The 13,660-nt window shown below is 46.7% G+C and overlaps 1 pseudogene across 1 annotated transcript in view; it reads right to left on the reverse strand.

The window, feature by feature from the left end:
* The window catches only part of LOC146866698 (lysine-specific demethylase 5B-like), a 448,321-nt pseudogene that overhangs the window by 341,174 nt on the left and 93,487 nt on the right, over positions 1 to 13,660 (reverse strand). The window contains exon 4 of the transcript XR_014966523.1: positions 3,917 to 4,272. The product of XR_014966523.1 is annotated as a lysine-specific demethylase 5B-like (transcript). The remainder of the gene's footprint in view (positions 1 to 3,916; positions 4,273 to 13,660) is intronic.

Consider the following 13,660-nt stretch of genomic DNA (forward strand, 5'->3'; position numbering starts at 1 on the left):
GGGGTGTACCCACCCCAGGGCAGGGACCCACTGGTCCCTGACCTTTACCTACCTGTAATGCCCCTAAATCTAGTATTTAGAGGCAACCTGAACCTTCCTTCTCCAGATTCCAGATTCCGAAAAAGAGCAAGAAGAAAGAAGACCTGCCGTGCAGCTGCTAAGAAGAGGAGAACACCAACTGCTTTGGCCCCAGCCCTACCGGCCTGTCGACCCTCGAACCTGCTAAATCCCGGCACCTCTTGTGACCAGCAACCTCACAAACCCCGGAGGACCTGGCTAACTTGTAACTGTGAGCAACTGGGACTCCCATGAGCAGTTTCTAACCCCTGGCATCAGCTCGGAACCGCGTCCCCCCAGCGACTGTGACCCTGAATCTGGCACCCAAGCACTCACCTCGATGCTCCTGATGACGACTGCAGTCTCAGAACCAGGGACCCCCCCAACCGCGATCAACAGAGGGTAAGATTTCCCGACACCAAAAGGCACCCCTGCACCCTGCGGCCCCTTGTGCCCGACTCCTGGGTACTTACCTATCCACCAACTACTCAACTTACCTCTCGAAGTGGTGGTGGCACCTGAAGAATCTTCGTCCCCGAGCTTGCAGCCTTTGTTCATCCTGGAGCTTTCCCATTGAAATCCATTGAGCGCCCGAAGGCTCAAAAGCACCCTGCACCCAGCCGCCCGAGTGGCCCTGGCCGTGTAACTTCTACACCTACCTACTTCCCCATTTGCCCTGAGCAAGTGACCAGGAGCCCAGCTCCCACAGCCACCAACCAAGGCTCCCCTGCCTCCAATAGGATAACATTGGGCCTATCTCACTCTGCACCCGGCCGCCCCAGTGCCGCTGAGGGTGTAATAACTGTACCAACCTGATCCTGGGAGACCCCTGAGTCTGTGCCCAGAACCTCAACTCTGCCAGTCGAGTACTTACCCAAAAGCCGATAACCCAAATTTCTTCCATAGGGTAACATTGACTGGTTTCTTCTGAAATTTCTTCTGTGAGGAGTTTCTAAAACTTTAAATATTCCCCTAAAATCACCCGAGTAACGAAAACAGAAATACTCACCTGCTATTAGGAGAGATCCCAGTGCTGGATCTTGGTGTCGAGCACTGACCCTGAAAAGTACTCACAACCGTACTTACCACTAACATACTTTACCTGTAACTTGAATTTTCTCCCATAGGGAATCACTGACTGTTTTTCTATGTAATTTCTTCTAAGTTTCAACTTTTAAAATAGTAAAATATTGCCTAAAAATCACAACAGTAACTAAAACGAATTTACTCACTTGTTTCCAAGACCTGTCCCGGGACTGAATCTAGGATCCAGTCCTGGAGTTAGAAAAGTAATCCTGAAAGTAATCTATTGCAAATAACTTAAAATTCACATTGAGCTCAAAGTATTATTGTGTTTGAAATTGTGTTGCCTTTTGCAACAAACTAACTATTGCATTCAAAAGTCAATTGCCTCTTGCAAAGTATTTAACTAAAGCATCTCATTCTGAGAAAGTATATTTTGATACCTATTGTTGGTTCTAAAATAAAACCGTATATTTTTATATACAAACCATTGGCCTAGAGTTCAGTTCTTGAGTGTGTAAGACCATTTACTGACTGAGTGTGTACAACAAATGCTTTACACTGTCCTCTGATACTGCCTTACTGCTCGACCAAGCTACCACTTTAGAGAGTAAGGTTATATCGAACTTTAGCCTCTGCCAAACCTCTGGGAGCTGTGGACTCTGTACACACTGTACCTATTTGGGAACAGTATATACAGAGCCACTTTCCTACAGTTATACATTAAGAATGTTCCATACATGTATACATTAAGAATGTTTCATCAATTATTTGTGAATTTAATGTATTTATTGATTTGACAATGTAGTTCTATCTTCCATTTTCTTCCTTTTGGGTCATATGCATGTTTTCCATTTATTTACATTAATTCTGTCTATGGTTTCCCTAAGGAAAGGGGATATGTTGTGAGTTAACGATTGCATTCCTTTTCCTTAGCTACACCTTCCCTACTGCTCAGCCAGGATGAGTGCTGAATGCTTGCTGAGGTCATAAAATGCATGGGTGCCTGGTGATGTGCTGAGTGCCAGTTGGAGTGTGCAGGCTGAGCAGCAAGGAGGCTGCTCCTGGTGGGGCTGTTATCTACCGACTTACCTGGAACATACCTTGTAACTAAGCTTAAATAAACCATCTATAGAATATACACCTCAGCTAACGGACTTCTGATTAGGATTACCACACACACCTTTTGGGACTCCCTGAACTCTGTGCACACTATACCTCCTACTGGTATAGTATAGTGAGAGTCAGCTTCCTACAAGATGGAAGGCTGGTGCAGACCAGTCAGACACACACTAGTGGTTTGGCAGTCTTTAAGAAAGCACCTCTGAGTGCATTTATCAATGAATCCAACACTGGCATCAGTGTGGGCTCATTAATCTGTAATGTTTGGTACCAAACATCTTGGAATTCGGTGAAGTCATCATGGAGCTGTGGCATTCGTAGTGACAAGCTCCTAGCCCATGTACTCAGGATGGCTTCACTGTGCAATTAGGTCTAAGAATGGACTTAAGACACTGTAGGGGGGAGTATCTGCTCATGCCGTTGCCCTCACATGAATTATAGTGCACCCTCCCTTAGGGCTGTAAGGCATGCTGTAGGGGTGACTTACGTATGCCTCTTGCAGTGAAGGTAGGCCTGGCACACAGATGTGTGCCGGGTCGACTCTTAACTTTATCTGCACCAAAACACGCAGGCTGCAGTGGCAGTATGCTTGTGTTTTGTGAGGGGTCTCTTAGGATGGCACAATACATGCGGCAGCCCTTAGAGACCCTCATTGGTCACAATGCCCTTGGTACCACAGGTACCTTTTACAAGGGACTTATGTGGGCCAGAGGTGCAACAATCGTGGAAACAATGGTACAGTTTTGGGAAAGAACACAGCACTGGGAACCTGCTTAGCAGGAACCCAGTGCACATTCAGTCAAATATGCATCAGTCAGGGAAAAGCGGGGGGTAATCGTGCCAAAAGGGCCACTTTCCTACACTGGCTCTTCACCTTCTTTTTCAAACTTGCTTCAGGAGGTTTTTGAGGATGCCTCCTTTCTCCTCCCATTGTGTCCTACGATAGAGGGCGAGAATTGCAACTGAGTTGGCTACTAGCCAGTGGGGAGCTACTCCTACTGCCACCCGAAGCCAGAAAAACTACCCAACATCGAGTCAGTGCTCATGTTACTCGAAGAGGAGGAGTCACACCACACCTTGTGACTTGAGAGAAAGTAACTTGCAAACGTACGAGCCACACAATAGATGGCAAAGGTACAGTAAGCATGTGCATCCACAGCGATACATGCAGGGAGTGTGTGTGTGTAAGTTTGTTTTCAGGTGTCCCCACACATAAGCAGGACTATTCTACTTTAATGTTTATCAGTGAGAATGAATCCTACAATGCCGATGTTTTAGTTAGAGAAACTCAGAGGTCATTTTGTCTGCAATTTAAAAGACATTTCCTGGCTTTTGCAAAATTCCAATTACATCTTGAAACATAACAACATCTTTTCAGTTGTTAAAGATGATCAAACTACGCACATAACCAGCTCAAAACCAAGCCCCCACCACATGAACATGTTGTTCCAGTGTACAAAAAGAGGGTACAAACTGTTTTCTGTGGAGAGGTGCATTTAAGAAAACTTGCAGGGGCTAATGCAGATTAGAGGCCCATACCCAGTGCTTAGGCTTATCAGAAATTCATTTTGAGCACGAGAGACCATGGCGATGCAGACAAGATCAGCATATGGGGTGATACAATATTTCTCCCACTATTAGCACAGTCACATTCAACATTTGAGAGCATTGGGTACTATATATATTGACACTGACAGCAGTCAGAATTGTTTACCTGGCCTTGATGAGGCTTCGGGCCTTATCATCCCAGTGTTCAGATACTATCAGCAGTTCTTGCAACCTCGCCATTGCTTTCTCCACTGTAACATGAGGAGCCAAACAAACTCCTAAGTCTAGGAGTCGTCTCATATCATCCAAGGTCAGGGTGTTCGAATTGCTGCATGCCTGATTTACATTTTGTAACCATCGAACCTGCTTGAGCCTCTCGCGCAACTCCCCGATCTGCGGAAGTTCTATATCAAACTCAAAGCTGACATCCAGTAGTTCTTGTAGCTCAGAGACATTGGGCTTCTCCTCAGAGAGGAGTCTTTGGCTCTGTTGTAGGAAATCTTCAACTCTGGTCAGATGTTCCTAAAATCAAGAAATGAATTTAGTAAGTGCAGATACGGTGTACATTCATAGGATCAAGAAAAAAAATACTACAAAGGAAATAATGGACTGATTATGAATCTTATATTTTTTTATCTTTTAAAACAAAAGGTTTCTTTTCTGCAAAAATTAAGTTTCAGTGTAGAAATTAATCAGTCAAAGGCTTTACAGTTTTCCTTGATACTAGGACCTTGAACAATTAACTTTTTTTGAGAACCCTGGGAGTCACCAGCACCACAAGGCCAATGGCACTGGATATCATACAAACTTGCATTATGGGAGATGTGATTACTTCAAGTCTATAAAATATAGACGATTTTCATATCCCAGGAGAATCACATTCAATCAACAACAGAGTGATATGCTGCAGATCTGTAGGGTGCAGCAGATTATGTCTGCAGCAATGTTTATATGCAACAGCAAAATAAGCCATAGTATAAATGTCACTTGCAATTTTAAGTTTCAAAATAGAACATTTTTATTGACCTGTGAATAGGCATGCCAGAGTGCGATCCTGGAACATAAACCAGCATTTTGAAATAAAAAATGTTGAGCTCTGAACCTTGCTCCTGAAAGCAAAAGTGGAAAAACAAATCTGAAGTTGGCATTTATGCATTGGGGGAAATTTTGGGCTTACCTTCGACATGTTAGGGGGCTGGCTCTGCACACCACTGGTTGACACTCAAAAGAAAAGAAAATGAGAATAGCGAACAACTCCAAACACAGCCACTGGATGGTGGAATAATGGGCACCTGATGGACTGAAGACACCTGTAAGTAATGTTTGCTTTAACTAACGCTCGCGAGGCATGTCTGTTTGATTAGTGTGTCTGCAAGAATTTCCCTCTCCAGGCAAGTGATGTGCTGTATGCACAATATTTATGAGCTATGACGTCCATTTATGTAGAGCCATTCTGGACCTGCAGAAAAGGATCAATTGTGACTGATCATAGAGGACAGGTCTTCTTACCTTTCCTCTTGGAAGGTTGGGCGATACTTTCAGGGTCCAACACTTTTTTCACCCTGCTTTCGGCTCTGTGCTCTCTAGTCTTGACACACAATCTCAGTGATGTCCAGCACTGCTGCATGGGTTTTAAGTTCTACCTCAGCCCATGCTGAGGTTTCCAGGTCATTACCAAGCAGACATGCAGCTAGAAGCTTTGGAGAGACCACTACCTGTTTCGGGCCAGTAACCAGCCTCCAGTCTAATGTCACCATAGCCATGGCATGGTTAGCAATAACACTGTCATTATGTCCAGTTAACTAACCACCTAGTCTTTTAACTGAGTAGTCAACAAAGTCAATCCAGGATTGGTTGTGGGGTTTGTGGGTCCCTCTGAATCTAGTTCTGTATTCCTCAGTTGTGAGTCCAAAGCCCTTAATCAGCGTTCGCTTCATGAGGTCATAAGACCCAGCAACTGCCCCTGTAAGGGTCAGGAGACTGTCACTGCTGTTACTAGAAAACAGTTCTCAAAGGAGTGCCCCCCCGTGTGACTTCTTCACTTTTCTCATTTCACAGGTCCTCTCAAAAGCTGTGAATATCATCACTCTCTTCATATTTAGGGACAATCTCTTTGGGGATTTTACGATCATAAGATTGCTCTTCATCCTTATTTAGTAAATTGCTGCCATCATTGATGGGAGCTAAGCCCATCTCGGCTCTCTCTTTCTCTAGAGCCAGGAGTCTGGTCTCTAGATCCACTCTTTTGGTCAACCTTGCTAAAAGGTTGTCCTCATTGAGGCTGTCCTCAAAGTCCTCAGCAGCACCTGATCCACCTCTGTGGGCTCTAGGTGCTGAGGGGTTTATTTTTGGAGTCAGGGCCACTGGGGCCCTTCTCTCCCTATGAACTGGGGGAGGTTGGTAGTTATCCTCATATCCTCCCTCTACTTCTTCATTGTGTGAGAAAGTGCCATCTTTCTTGCATGGTATGCCCCCACTGTTTGCTGAATTGCTGATGTACTTTGACTGAGTGTGCCCTGGGCTCCTGCTAATCAGGTACCCAGGGCCTGTGTTCCTTCCCTAAAACTGCATGAAGCCTAAACCCAATAGGGTCTCTGGCCACATGTCAGCCCCTGGTAAATGCTACCCAGAGCCTTGTGACTAGAGAAGGCCCCTAAGGGCTGCAGCACTTATTGTGCCACCCTTAGAGGCCCTGTACCCTGACACACACACACACACTGCCTTTGCAGGCTGAGTGTCTTGGTGCAGAACAAAACAGAGTCGACATGGCACACATCCCTATGTGCCATGCTCACAACACACACTGCCCTGGCATACCTCAGTCACCCCTCTAGCTGGGTGCCCTATGCCAGTGGTGTGGGAACAGGTGCACACGCCCTGTACCACTACAGTACCCAGGTCCATTCCTGGGCACTGTAAGTGCAGTGCTACCATTTAAGAGTATATGGTGCTGGGAGGTCGTCAACACGAACTCCACAGCACCATGATGTCTACACTGAAGACTGAGAAGTTTGGTATCAAACTTCTCAGCACATTAAACCCCCACTGATGCCAGTGTGGGATTTAATGTAAGATGCACAACAGTTAGGTTCAGGGGGCAGAGTTGCCCCTGAACCTAACCTACAATCCACGTCCTTTCTGAGAGGCTGCCTAGGCTGCCACTCAGCAGACATGTTGCTGGACCCCAGGGTAGAGAGCCATCCGCTCTCCTGGGCCTACAACAATGCACCTCATGGGCGAGGTCTCCTCCCCCAGGATGGGCAGGGGAAGCTTCAAAGGCATACCGCCTTTGTGAACTTCTCCAGGCCACTTGCTGTACTCCGCAACTGGCCCCCACCGGTTCCGACCCCCACCGTGGCGGGAAGACTGTCAGGAAACCCCAAGGGAGGAAAGGGGGTGTGTCAGCCTCTGTCAACCCCACGCCTCAGGTGGGGGAGGCGAGGTGAAGCATATCTCCGGGCTCTCACCATCTTGACGATGGGGAGCCCTGCCCAATCAGGACTAGGCTACTGCACCCCTCCCACAGGAGAGTGGCAGGATAGGGGGTGTACCCAACCCAGGGAAGGGACTGTGAGAAAGTGCCATCTTTCTTGCATGGTATGCCCCCACGTTTTGCTGAATTGCTGAATGTACTTTGACTGAGTGTGCCGTGGACTCCTGCCAATCAGGTGCCCAGGGCCTATGTTCCTTCCCTAAAAACCTCAAACCCAAATTGGCAAACCCTCGCCACATGTCAGCCCCTGGTAAAGGGTACCCTAGGTACCCAGGATCTTGTGACCAGGGAAGGCCTCTAAGGGCTGCAGCACTCATTGTGCCACCCTTAGAGACCCTGTACCCTAACACACACACACACACACACACACACACCCACACACACACTGCCCTTGCAGGCTGAGTGTCTGGGTACAAGACGAGACAAAAATTCGACATGGCACACATTCCTGTGTGCCATGCCACCACCTACACTGCTCTGGCATACATCCGCCACCGCTCTAGCTGGGTGCCCTATCCCAGTGGTGTGGGCACAGGAGCATGAGCCCTGTGCCTCTACAGTACCCATGTCCATTCCTGGGCACTGTAAGTGCAGTGCTGCCATTTAAGAGTACATGGTGCTGAGAGCTCGTCAAACACGAACTCCCCAGCACCATAATGGCAACACTGAAGACTGAGAAGTTTGGTATCAAACCTCTCAGCACATTAAACCCGCACTGATGCCAGTGTGGGATTTAACGCACAAAACACCACAGAGGGCATCTTAGAGATGCCCCTGAAACCTAACCTACAATCCACGTCTGGTCTGGGAGGCTGCCTAGGCTGCCACACAGCAGATAGGTTGCTGGACCCCTGGGTAGGAGAGCCCCCGCTCTCCTTGGCCTGCAACAATGCACATCCTGGGCGAGGTGCTAGGTCTAATCCCCCAGGATGGACAGGGGGAAGCTTCAAAGGCATGCCGCCTCTGTGAGCTTCCCCAGGCCACTTGCTGTACCCAGCAAACTGGCCCCCACCGGTTTTCACCCCCACTCTGGCGGGAAGACTGGCCGGAAAGCCCAAATAAGGACAGGGGATGTGCCAGCCTGCCAACCTCACCCCTCGGGTGGGGGAGGCAAGGTGAAGCACATCTCCGGGCACTCGCCATCTCGAAGATGGGAGGCCCTGCCCAATCAGGACTAGGCTACTGCCCCCCTCCCACAGGAGAGTGGCAGGATAGGGGGTGTACCCACCCCAGGGCAGGGACCCATTGGTCCCTGCCCTTTACCTACATGTAACGCCCCTAAATCTAGTATTTAGGGGCACCCTGAACCTTCCTTCCTCAGATTCCAGATTACGAAAAACTAAGAAGAGCAAGAAGAAAGAAGACATGCCGTGCAGCTGCTAAGAAGAGGAAGACACCAACTGCTTTGGCCCCAGCACTACCGGCCTGTCGACCCTTGAACCTGCTCCTGCCACCTCCCGGCACCTCTTGTGGCCAGCAACCTCACAAATCCCGGAGGACCTGGCTACCTTTTGGCTCCAAGCACCTATCACTGCCATGAGCAGAGGCTCTGCTCAAAACCAGCTCCTAACCCCTGGCATCAGCCCGGGAACCGCGAACCCTGCACACTCTGCACCCGCCAAGCTTGGCCTGTGCCGGAGTGAACAAAGCCCCCGAGGATGTCCCCCCGGTGACTGTGACCCCGAATCCGGCACACAAGGATTCACCTCGACGTTCCTGACGACGCCTGCAGCCTCAGAACCAGGGACTCTGCCAACCGCGATCAACAGAGGGTAAGATTTCCCGACACCAAAAGGCACCCCTGCACCCGGCGCCCTGCGTCCCCTTGTGCCCAGCCCTGGGTGCCTACCTAACCTACAGCTTCCCAACTTACCTCTCGAAGTGGTGGTGGCAACTGAAGAAACTTCGTCCCGAAGCTTGCAGCCTTTGTTCAACCAGGAGCTTTCCCATTGAAATCCATTGAGCGCCCGAAGGCTCAAAAGCACCCTGCACCCTGCCGCCCGAGTGGCCCTGGCAGTGTAACCTCTACACCTATCTACTTCCCCATTTGCCCTGAGCAAGAGACCAGGAGCCCAGCTCCCACAGCCGCGTGGCCTACAAGTCAGCAACCACCAACCAAGGCCCCCCCTGCCTCCCATAGGATAACATTGGGCCTAACTCACTCTGCACCCGGCAGCCCCTGTGCCACTGAGGGTGTAACAACTGTACCTACCTGACCCTGGGAGACTACTGAGTCTGTGCCCAGAACCTTAACTCTGCCAGTCGAGTACTTACCCAAAAGACGATAACCCAATTTTCCTTCATAGGGTAACATTGACTGGTTTCTTCTGAAATTTCTTCTAAGTGTGGAGTTTCTAAAACTTAAAATATTCACCTAAAATCAACCGAGTAACGAAAATGAAAATACTCACCTGCTATTAGGAGAGATCCCAGTGCTGGATCTTGGTGCCCAGTACTGACCCTGAAAAATATTCACAACCGTACTTACAATTAACCCAATTTTCTTCCATAGGAAATCATTGACTGTTTTTCTGTGAAATTTCTTCTGGATCCTGGTGCCCAGCACTGACCCTGAAAAGTACTCACGACCGTACTTACCACTAACTCAATTTTCTCCCATAGGAAACCATTGACTGTTTTTCTGTGAAATTTCTTCTAAGTGTCGATTTTTGCAAACTACAAATATTCTTTAAAAATCGTACCAAATGTGAAAACGTAATTACTTACCTGTTTTATATAGAGGTCCCAGTACTGAGCCTAGGAGCCCAGCCCTGGATTACAAAAGTAACGAGAACATACTTTACCCGTAACTTGAATTTTCTTCCATAGGTAACCATTGACTGTTTTTCTATGAAATTTCTTTTAAGTGTCGATTTTGCAAACTTATAAATATTCCATAAAAATCGCCTGTATAACTTAAACGTAGTTTCTCAACTGCTTACAGGTGTTACACTAGTGCTGGATCTAGGATCCAACACTGACCTAGAAAAAGTAACCATAACCCCACTTACCTGCTAAGTGAATTTCCTTCCATAGGATAACGTTGGTAATTTGATTAGCAAAAGATTCTAAGTGTCAACTTTTAAAATAGCAAAATATTGCTTAAAAATAACAACAGTAACTAAAACGAATTTACTCACTTGTTTCCAAGAACTGTCCCAGGACTGAATCTAGGATACAGTCCTGGAGTTAGAAAAGTAATCCTGAAAGTAATCACTTGGAAATAACTTAAAATTCACATTGAGCTCAATGTATTATTGTGTTTGAAATTGTGTTGCCTATTGCAACAAATCTAACTATTATCTGCAAAAGTCAATTGCCTATTGCAAAGTATTTAACTAAAGCATCTCATTCTGAGAAAGTATATTTTGATACCTATTGTTGGTTCTAAAATAAAACAACCATATATTTTTTATATAAACCATTGGCCTAGAGTTCAGTTCTTGAGTGTGTGAGACCATTTGCTGACTGAGTGTGTACAACACATGCTTTACACTGTCCTCTGATACTGCCTTACTGCTCGACCAAGCTACCACTTTAGAGAGTAAGGTTATATCTAACTTTAACCTCTGCCAAACCTCTGGGGACTGTGGACTCTGTACACACTGTACCTATTTGGGAACAGTATATACAGAGCCACTTTCTCACAACAACCTCCCAGCACCATATACTCTTAATGGCAGCACTGCACTTACAATGTCTAAGAATGGACTTAGACCCTGTGGAGGTACAGGGCTCATGCACCTGTACCCTCACTACTGGTATAGTGCACCCAGCTAGAGGGGTGGCTGATCTATGCCAGGGCAGTGGGTTGTAGGCATGGCACACAGGGATGTGTGCCATGTTGACTCTTCACTTTGTTCTGCACCAAAACACGCAGCCTGCAAAGGCAGAGTGTGAGTGTAAAGGTAAAGGGCCCATAAGGGTGGCACAATAAGTGCTGCAGCCATTTGAGGCCTTCCCTGGTCACAGTGCCCTGGGTACTTGGGGTAAGATTTACCAGGGGCTGACCTGTGGATAGGGTGCCAATTGGGTTTGGTACAGGTTTGGGAAAGAGCCCTGGGAACCTGATTGGAAGGGACCCAGGGCACATCAAGTCAAAGTTCATCGGTAGTTCTGGCAAGAGTGGGGGGTAACTGCAACAGAAACCCAGCTTTTCACAGATGGTTACATGTTTAAGGTTGCATGAATGGCTTGAGGCAGAATGGCCGTGTGGCGGTAGCATGCATGACCTGTATGCTTCATGGCAGCCACCATGACTAAGTTGATTACATGGAATGTCTGAGGCATAGTTGGCTTAGAAAAACGTTCTATAGTATTTGCCTACCTGAAAAGGTAAAAAATAGCTGTGGCATGTCTGTTAAGAGACAAATATCTGGGGGGATACTATATCATTTTTATGAAAATGCTGGAGAGGGCAATTATATGCTACCTCATATTCTGGATTTGCTAGAGGGGCTCTCATTTGGGTGGCTCCAGGGGTTCCCTTTCAGCATCTGCATCATGTTACTGACCCAGAAGGGAGATATGTTATCCTGTATGGGAAGTCTGATGGTAGGGAATTGTGCATTATTAACGTAAATGCCCCCGACGACAGCTGCTCCTCTTTTTCCCCCCGCCCTAACGGATGCGGCATCACCGTATCTGGGGGCATCAATATTGTTAGCCGAAGACGTTAATTGCATCCTTGATGGTTCAGTCGACCGTGAGCCCCCACGACCCCACACTAAGCCTCGTATGACTGGCACACTATGAGACATTCTAGAGGGAATTCACTTGATCGATATATGGCGAGAACGCCACCCAACCACTCGACAGTTTTCCTGCCACACTCCTGCCACTAGAACCTTTAGCAGACTGGATTACTGGTTTATATCAACGACCTTGGGTGGAGCGTAAGAGGGATATCGCATAGTTTACCTGTCGGTGTAGTTTTGCAGCTTGAAGAATTTACTGGATTCACTATGCTGTGCATTATTTCGCCATCTAGTGGTTGGATCTGGAATTGTAGTATTTCTTTTTTTTTCTTTCCCATGGCCGGTGAGCGTCGACATACCACCATTTGGAATCCTTCTGTGAAGATGAAGTGCTTTCTCCGGAAGCTCCCACCTTTGGTCGCCATCTTTGGATTCTTTTTTTTTTTTCTGGTTTCATTTATTTCTTCCTCTTGTCTCATCTTTCTGGCGGAGGAGGGTGGGTTCACTAGTGAATCCAGAAAATTCTTCAAGCTGCAATACTACACCGACAGGTAAGAAACTATACGTTTTGCAGTGTGAATCTTTTCTGGATTCACTATGCTGTGCATAGACTTTGTAGCGGTTTGCTAGTCTTGTGGTGGTTGGGTGGAAGATGAGCGTTGGTTTGTGAAACTATGCTGCAAGACCTTTTGTCCTACTTGTGCTTCTTCATTCATTTGAATATCCATGCAATAGTGCTTTGTGAACGTGTGCACTGAAGACCATGTTGCTGCTTGGCAGTCCGCTTGAATAAGCGTACTTGCTAGAAAAGCTACTGTTGCTCCTTTCTTCCTTGTTGAGTGAGCGTGCGGTGCTCCTTGTAATGTCTGACCTGCCCGTTTGTGGCAGAACTGTATGGCTTGTGCAATCCATCTTGCAATGGTATTCTTTGTGACTGGTCGTCTAAGAAAACGGTTGATAAATGATATAAAGAATGGTTTTGTTTTCCTATATTCTTTGGTTCTTTCTATGTAGTACATGACTGCCCTTCTGGCGTCCAGGGTGTGTAATGCCCTTTCTGCTTGTGTCTTTGGTTTTTGGAAAAAACCGTGGTATTTGTATAGTTTGGTTTACGTGGAACTTCGATACCACCTTTGGCATAAATTGTGGATCAGTTCTCATGATGAATCTGTCATTATGTATTTGGAAGTAGGGCTCTTGCAGTTTTAGAGCTTGCAATTCACTTATTCTAAGTAGTGATGTAATAGCAAATAAAAACGCAGTTTTTAGCGTGAGCATTTGTAGTGTTGCTTTGTGGAGTGGTTCCAATGGTGCCTTCATCATTTGAGCTAGTACTACATTGAGATTCCATGTCGGTGGTGGCACCTTTCTTGGAGGTGCTATTCTCTTTACTCCTTCTAGGAATCTTTTTACCACTTGGGATATGAAGAAACTTTCCCCTGTTTCTCCCCTTGTGAACGTTACCATTGCTGCTAAGTGTACCCTTATAGATGTGTAGCTCAATTTATTTTGTAGTAAATATGTTAAGTATTTTAGTACTGTTGATGCTCTTATGGTAATTCTTGACAGTTTTTCTATAAGGCACCAATTAGAGAATCTTTTCCATTTTTCTGTGTAACACTTACTTGTCGTTGTAAGAAAGTGGCTCTGTATATACTGTTCCTTAATAGGTACAGGGTGTACAGAGTCCACAGTCCCCCAGGGTTTGACAGAGGTTAAA

The sequence above is a fragment of the Triturus cristatus genome, chromosome 1_2 (assembly GCF_964204655.1).
Source record: "Triturus cristatus chromosome 1_2, aTriCri1.1, whole genome shotgun sequence".
NCBI classification, from domain to species: domain Eukaryota; kingdom Metazoa; phylum Chordata; class Amphibia; order Caudata; family Salamandridae; genus Triturus; species Triturus cristatus.